Source organism: Physeter macrocephalus, chromosome 9 (assembly GCF_002837175.3).
Source record: "Physeter macrocephalus isolate SW-GA chromosome 9, ASM283717v5, whole genome shotgun sequence".
NCBI classification, from domain to species: Eukaryota; Metazoa; Chordata; class Mammalia; order Artiodactyla; family Physeteridae; genus Physeter; species Physeter macrocephalus.
This window is the reverse complement of record NC_041222.1, coordinates 19999399-20005492: the sequence shown is the minus strand read 5'-3', so window position 1 is coordinate 20005492 and position 6094 is coordinate 19999399. Positions and strand designations below refer to the sequence as shown.

The 6094-nt window shown below is 35.3% G+C and overlaps 1 pseudogene; it reads left to right on the top strand.

Annotated features, from left to right (window-relative positions):
* Positions 1–2910: 2910 nt before the first annotated feature.
* On the top strand, positions 2911–3615 carry LOC102983665 (olfactory receptor 13C3-like; annotated as a pseudogene).
* The last annotated feature ends 2479 nt before the right edge of the window (positions 3616–6094 follow it).

Genomic DNA, 6094 nt, shown 5'->3' with positions numbered 1-6094 from the left:
TTTTCCAACCTCATTGGACCAATAAGAAATGACACCAGTAGTCATGTAGGCATTTACACTACATCACTGACCAGGAATCTATATTCTGGCTAAATAAATCTTTATTCCCAGTAAGATAAATTCTTGACCTATATATCCATAGTTTTTGGATATTCAAATTACTTCCAGTTTCAAATTACTCTTTGGGTCATATTTTTCATTTTCTCCTTTTTCTCAGTATATCAAAGAAAATATCATCTTAGAATTTTTAAATTCCTATTCTCTATAGACTCTTCAAAATAAGAAATATTCTATCACCAGTTCAATATTCAACTCAGTTCACTGAACTGATATCCCCTTGGATTTGTGTTATTAGTACGTTTTCAGCAATTGCCTTAAATGGAAGGTCGACTTGCCTCCTAGGTTGTAACACACAGCAGGTTGTTGCACTGGTCTTCTATTTGCAGCCTATTGCACAAAATTTTCCACGGCGTTGATAAATTTCTGAAGGTGTTACCACTGAGGAGCCATAATGTCACAGGACTTTTCTGGAAAACACTGATAGCAAAGGTACTATTTCAAAATTGTTTTAAAAGCTTCTATTCATTACAGCCAAATAAGATTGTTTACAAAGGGAGTATATTTTGGTTCTGCTAGTACAAAAGTAAGAGGAAAATGAATATTTGAGAATATGGAAGATGATTTCATTTGCCCTTCAAGCCCAGGTGGAAACACTGCCCCATTGTGAAGACCCAGGAAATTCTCTAAAGAATCTTCTCTTGGCTCAGGAAGGCAATTTAAATATTTCTTCCTCTCAGGGACTCATGCAATTTTCTAAGCCATAACTTTAAATCGCTTCAGGGAAAAGATGTTAAAAACTTTTGAAAACTTCAAGAATAATGTCCTAAAGATTTAATTATATTAGATCCATTACTGTATTTCAAATAACCGATCAGAAGTCTTGAGAATGTGTTTTATCCCACTCTCAATCTATTATCATATACTGCTAGAATCCTTAATCCAAACATATTCTGATGGTTTTTGTCCAGACCCTTGTTTATCCTACTATGTCTTACTGATAATATAGCAGAAAGACCTCTTTTAGCCACATTAACTCTTAGTCATTAATAATAATAATAATAAATACACAAATTTCTAGACATTCTTGTAAGAATTTTATATATATTATTATTTAATTCCAATTTGTTAATTTGTTAATCAATTAGTGAGTAAAGAGAAAAAGGGTTTTATTGTACAATATTTTCTAATAATTACTGCATTTGGCTCTGAAACTCAGAACTCTGAAACATGTGCTATGTGAATATGAGTGGCATTTTGAAATTCACAAAAAATTCAGACGTTTGAAACCATGTAATGAAAACCTATAAGCCATCAAGCTATTCAGTTTTCTTTTCTTTTTTTTTTTTTAAAGTTTCACCAATTTGTACTTTTTTTTTTTTAGATGTTGGGGGTAGGAGTTTATTTATTTATTTTTGCTGTGTTGGGTCTTCGTTTCTGTGTGAGGGCTTTCTCTAGTTGTGGCAAGCGGGGGCCACTCTTCATCGCGGTGCGCAGGCCTCTCACTATCGCGGCCTCTCTTGTTGTGGAGCACAGGCTCCAGACGCGCAGGCTCAGTAGTTGTGGCTCATGGGCCTAGTTGCTCCGCGGCATGTGGGATCCTCCCAGACCAGGGCTCGAACCCATGTCCCCTGCATTAGCAGGCAGACTCTCAACCACTGCGCCAGCAGGGAAGCCCCAGTTTTCTTATTGTAACTCTACAACTTAATTTGTAACTCAATCCCACTCCATACTATAAGCATCTCCAAAGAATTTACCTAAATATATAGATATACCCAGATTAACTGACATACAGTCACCACCTACCTAATTTACACAATTAGGAGGTAATGGTGTGTGTGTGTGTGTGTGTGTGTGTATGTGTGTGTGTGTGTGTGTGTATATTCCAGGTGCCCGCAGCCATTTTTTACTTCTGCAGGCAGTGCTCACCTTTCCTTGAACTGCTTCACCCAAAAAGTGAACACAATTTGTTCACCACAAAAATCACTAACCTAGGTAAAATGAATTTTGACTAAAAGTCTGAAGATAATGGGGGAAAAAAACACAGCACTGAACAGGAAAGTAGTTAAAACTGGGTGTCCAACATCACTGTTTCTGAAATTCATTGACCTGATTACAAAGAATTGCTTTCTGAACATCTTAATAGGTCCTGTGGTTAAGCTTCCTTCCCAAGAACAGAGCTCTTTTAACCATTTCTTCCTTTCTTCTCTGCAAAACACAAGGGGTCCTCAAAATCCTATGTCCAACATTACTTAAGTGAAGCCCTCAAATAAGTCACATCAGAACAGTGTTTCAAGAAAGTGGAAATATTCTTTTACTTTTTTGACAGAGAAATTTTAGTTACTATTTTTTAACCTATCTCATACCAGATGTTTATTTTGAAATGCAAATCATTCTTCCCTGCCTCAGACTTTGTGTATCACAATCCCAGGAAATGGAATACAGAAGCCTACATTTTTAATAAGTTATCAGTGTCACTCAGCTGTTTTATGCACTAGAAGAGGAATCCCATGAGCTGATCTTACTGCTATTAGAACTACTCCAGCTAGTGCTCACATAGTTGTTAGACCTTCTACCTCAATTACCTCTTACTTGATGTAACATGGAACCGCTCATTTAACTCATGTGCTATTTCCTCTTTTGGATCCTTTCAAGAATGAAAAAGAAAAATGGAAAGGACCAATTGGACAACTGAAATTGAATTCATTCTGAGAGACCTTTCTGAGTACCAAGGAATTGACAAAAATTTCTTTTTGTCATGTCTTTAGTGATGTGCCTGGTAATCCTCCTGGAGAACAGCACCTTAGTCATCTTAACTCTCCAAGAATCCCACCTCCACACACCATGGACACCATGGACTTCTTTTTTGGTAGCCTCTCCTTGCTGGATATCTGGTACACATCCTCTTTTGTCCCTTCTTATTATTATTAAGAAAAAAGTATCTCATTCGTAGCTTGTATTACATAAATGTCTTATCTCTTTATGTAATGGGGTCCACAGAGTGTGTGCTCCTGGCAGTGACGGCATATGGTTTCTACATGGCCATCAGCAAATTTCTAAGATAATTCATCATCATAAACTAGAAACTTTGTGTTTAGATGGAAGCTACCTCCTGGGGATTAAACTTTCTCAATGGGTTGGCACAAAATGTACTCATATTATGAGTGTTCTTTTGTGGAAGAAATATCATTAATCATTTTCTGTGAAGTACTGACTTTAATAAAGCTGGTCTGCACAAATATTTTCTTGAATGAGAGTATAATACTGTTGGGCAATGTAATATTTTCATTTGCTCCATTACTGCTAATTTGTTTCCTATATTTTCATCATCTATGCTGTATTGAGAATCAATTCAGCTGAAGGAAGAAAAAAGGCCTCCTCCACCTGCTCAGCCCACATAACAGTGGTGATTGTGTTTTATGAGACAATCCTCTTTACATACGTAAAGCTAAAGTCCGAAGACATGACTTTGAAGAAGCTGATTACCCTGTTCTATGGGTAGTCACCCCCATGATCAATCCTATCATCTACAGCCTGAGGAACAAGGAAGTGCTATGAGAAAAATATTGAGTTAATACTGGCTCTGGAGAAAATGATAAGAAACTGACATCTTTGAGTTCATGTACAAAACAAGCTCACATATTGTAAGGCAAGGGTTTTAAATATAAACAGAACAAAAGAAAGTCATACACAGAATCACAGAATTTCAGAGTTAGAAATTTCAACGTCACAAGTCTAATTATATCACATTCTGAAAACAACTGTGATCTCATAAAAATATAGGGTTAAGTAGTCTAAGAAAAATGCAAGTAAACTTAAGAGGACAAGACAAAAAATATATTTAAAACTAGGTCTTTCCAAGAAAATCCAACACATATATGTTTTCAGTACCCCTTATTTGAAATACCTTTGATATATTTATTTGCTTATTTTTTCCCCCAGAGACCTCATCTGGCCCCAACCTACATTTTGAACTACATATTTCACCTTCTTGTTTCCTACCCACATTGCCCCCATTCCTTAGTACATACTGTGCTACATTCACTGTGAAGTTATCCAATTATTTCATGTTCTTTCTCACCTAAGGACAATAACACACACTATTTCCTCTGCATTGGTACATTTCTCCTTCTCCAGTGAAATCTTGGCAATAATAAGAAATAGATCAAGTGTTACATCCTCTGTAACGCCTTCCAATACTCCTTTGAGTTAGTTACTCCCTCCTCTATGCCTCCCTGACCCTTACCTACTGCAGCAATTTTTCTTTTATGCTATAACTACTTGTTAGCTTCTGAAATCTTCCCAATGGCACCCTATTGCTCACTGTTCTCTGTATGAAGTCCAATGCCAAGTTAATTGAAAATAGTGGGAGGTCATTAACTGTTGAATTAATTAATTAAAGTGGAAAAAATAGTAAAAAATATATATATAAGTCCAAGTATCTGAAATACCACACAGAAAAATAAGAGACATGGACTTTATATATTATTTTATCCCCCAAACTACAATTCCAAATACTTTTGTAGAACAGAACCTAATCTTTAAATGTAGGGGAAAACAAGGGAAAATAAAGGACTTAGAATATACTGAAGAGGTCATAAAAATGTTCCCTTTGAGTAACTAGTGAGTTGTAATATATGGCAGTGTTTCTTAAGATCTCACTGACCCTCTGATTTTATATTTCCGCTCAAATTCTGCACTATAAACTCAGGTTTTATTTTTAAGAACAGATTTTAAATTAACTACACATATATGCTGCTGATAAGAATGTTGTCAAAATTCCTTGCAACATAAAGATTTTTTTTATTGTTGTTTTGTTTTGTTTTGCCACAAAAGAAATTCAGTTTGCAGCACAAATGGAAAGATTTCCCTGATTCAAAATCGAAATTCAGAATCAAAATTGTAATCCTCCTTCACAGAAATGGAAGCACAACTAATAGACAACCTTTTTTTCACTTTTTAAGAATTCCTCACAGTTCTTCTTGTCCTCCTGAAATATATCTTGATATTTAACTTATTTCTCAAATGTATCCTAAAAGTAATACAGGAAATAGAGATATACAGTGGGCTCAAGTCTTGGCCGCCATTTATGACCTATGTGATATTTATACGAGCCTAAATTTTCTCATCTACCTTACAAAATTATCTGGAGATAATCCTTAAGAGTAGGGAAAATGTTATATCCATAATGAATCCCCAGCCTATACCAAGCACATACACAGTGTTGAATAAATGAGAGAGAAATCAACCCAAAATCAACACTATCTATCATTATTAATTAATGAAAACATTTTTTCAAATAGTGTATATATGACACCTAGCACACCACATAGCATATATTATACATTAATTAAATAATACTGCCTCTTCCATCTACTGCCTTCCTCATTTGCTCTCTGGTTTTTGAAAACAAGGAAATTAAGCAAGGATTCCTGGGTGTCTGTATCTGAATGAGACAGTGAGGGACAATCATATTTTGCACTTTCCACCATTATTAATTAATTAAAAGGAACTTTGAAATAGCATATAAAAGTCTCCTTGTTATTTTTTTTACCTAGTACACTTTATGTACACAGTATGCATTATTTAAATATTCCTTCTCATCCCATCACTTATCTTCCTCATTTGTTCTCTCAGTTTTGGACAATAAGGTAGCTAATCATGAATTCCTGGTGGTTACATTTGAAAAAGGCACGAAAAGGAGGAAGTACTAGCAGGAAGTGATCAAAGAGGATGAGGTGGCTAAAGGAAGTAAACCCTGGAGTTCAGCCTTCATTTTATCTGTTCAAGGAGGGAATGGACATGGGAAGACAAGGGGTAAATAGAGACGAAAAAGTCAGATAGAAAAAAGAAAAATAATAAAATGTAATGAGGCCTTCCTGTGAGCCAGCTGCTTTCAAATAATGCTGCACATAACCCTTAATAGGACAATAATACATTCAAATTTATTAAGTTTTTCTTTACTGCTTAACGCTTATGGCATGCTCAACTCTGGCTTAGGATATTTTCAAATTCCTTATTTATTGTAGCATATTCC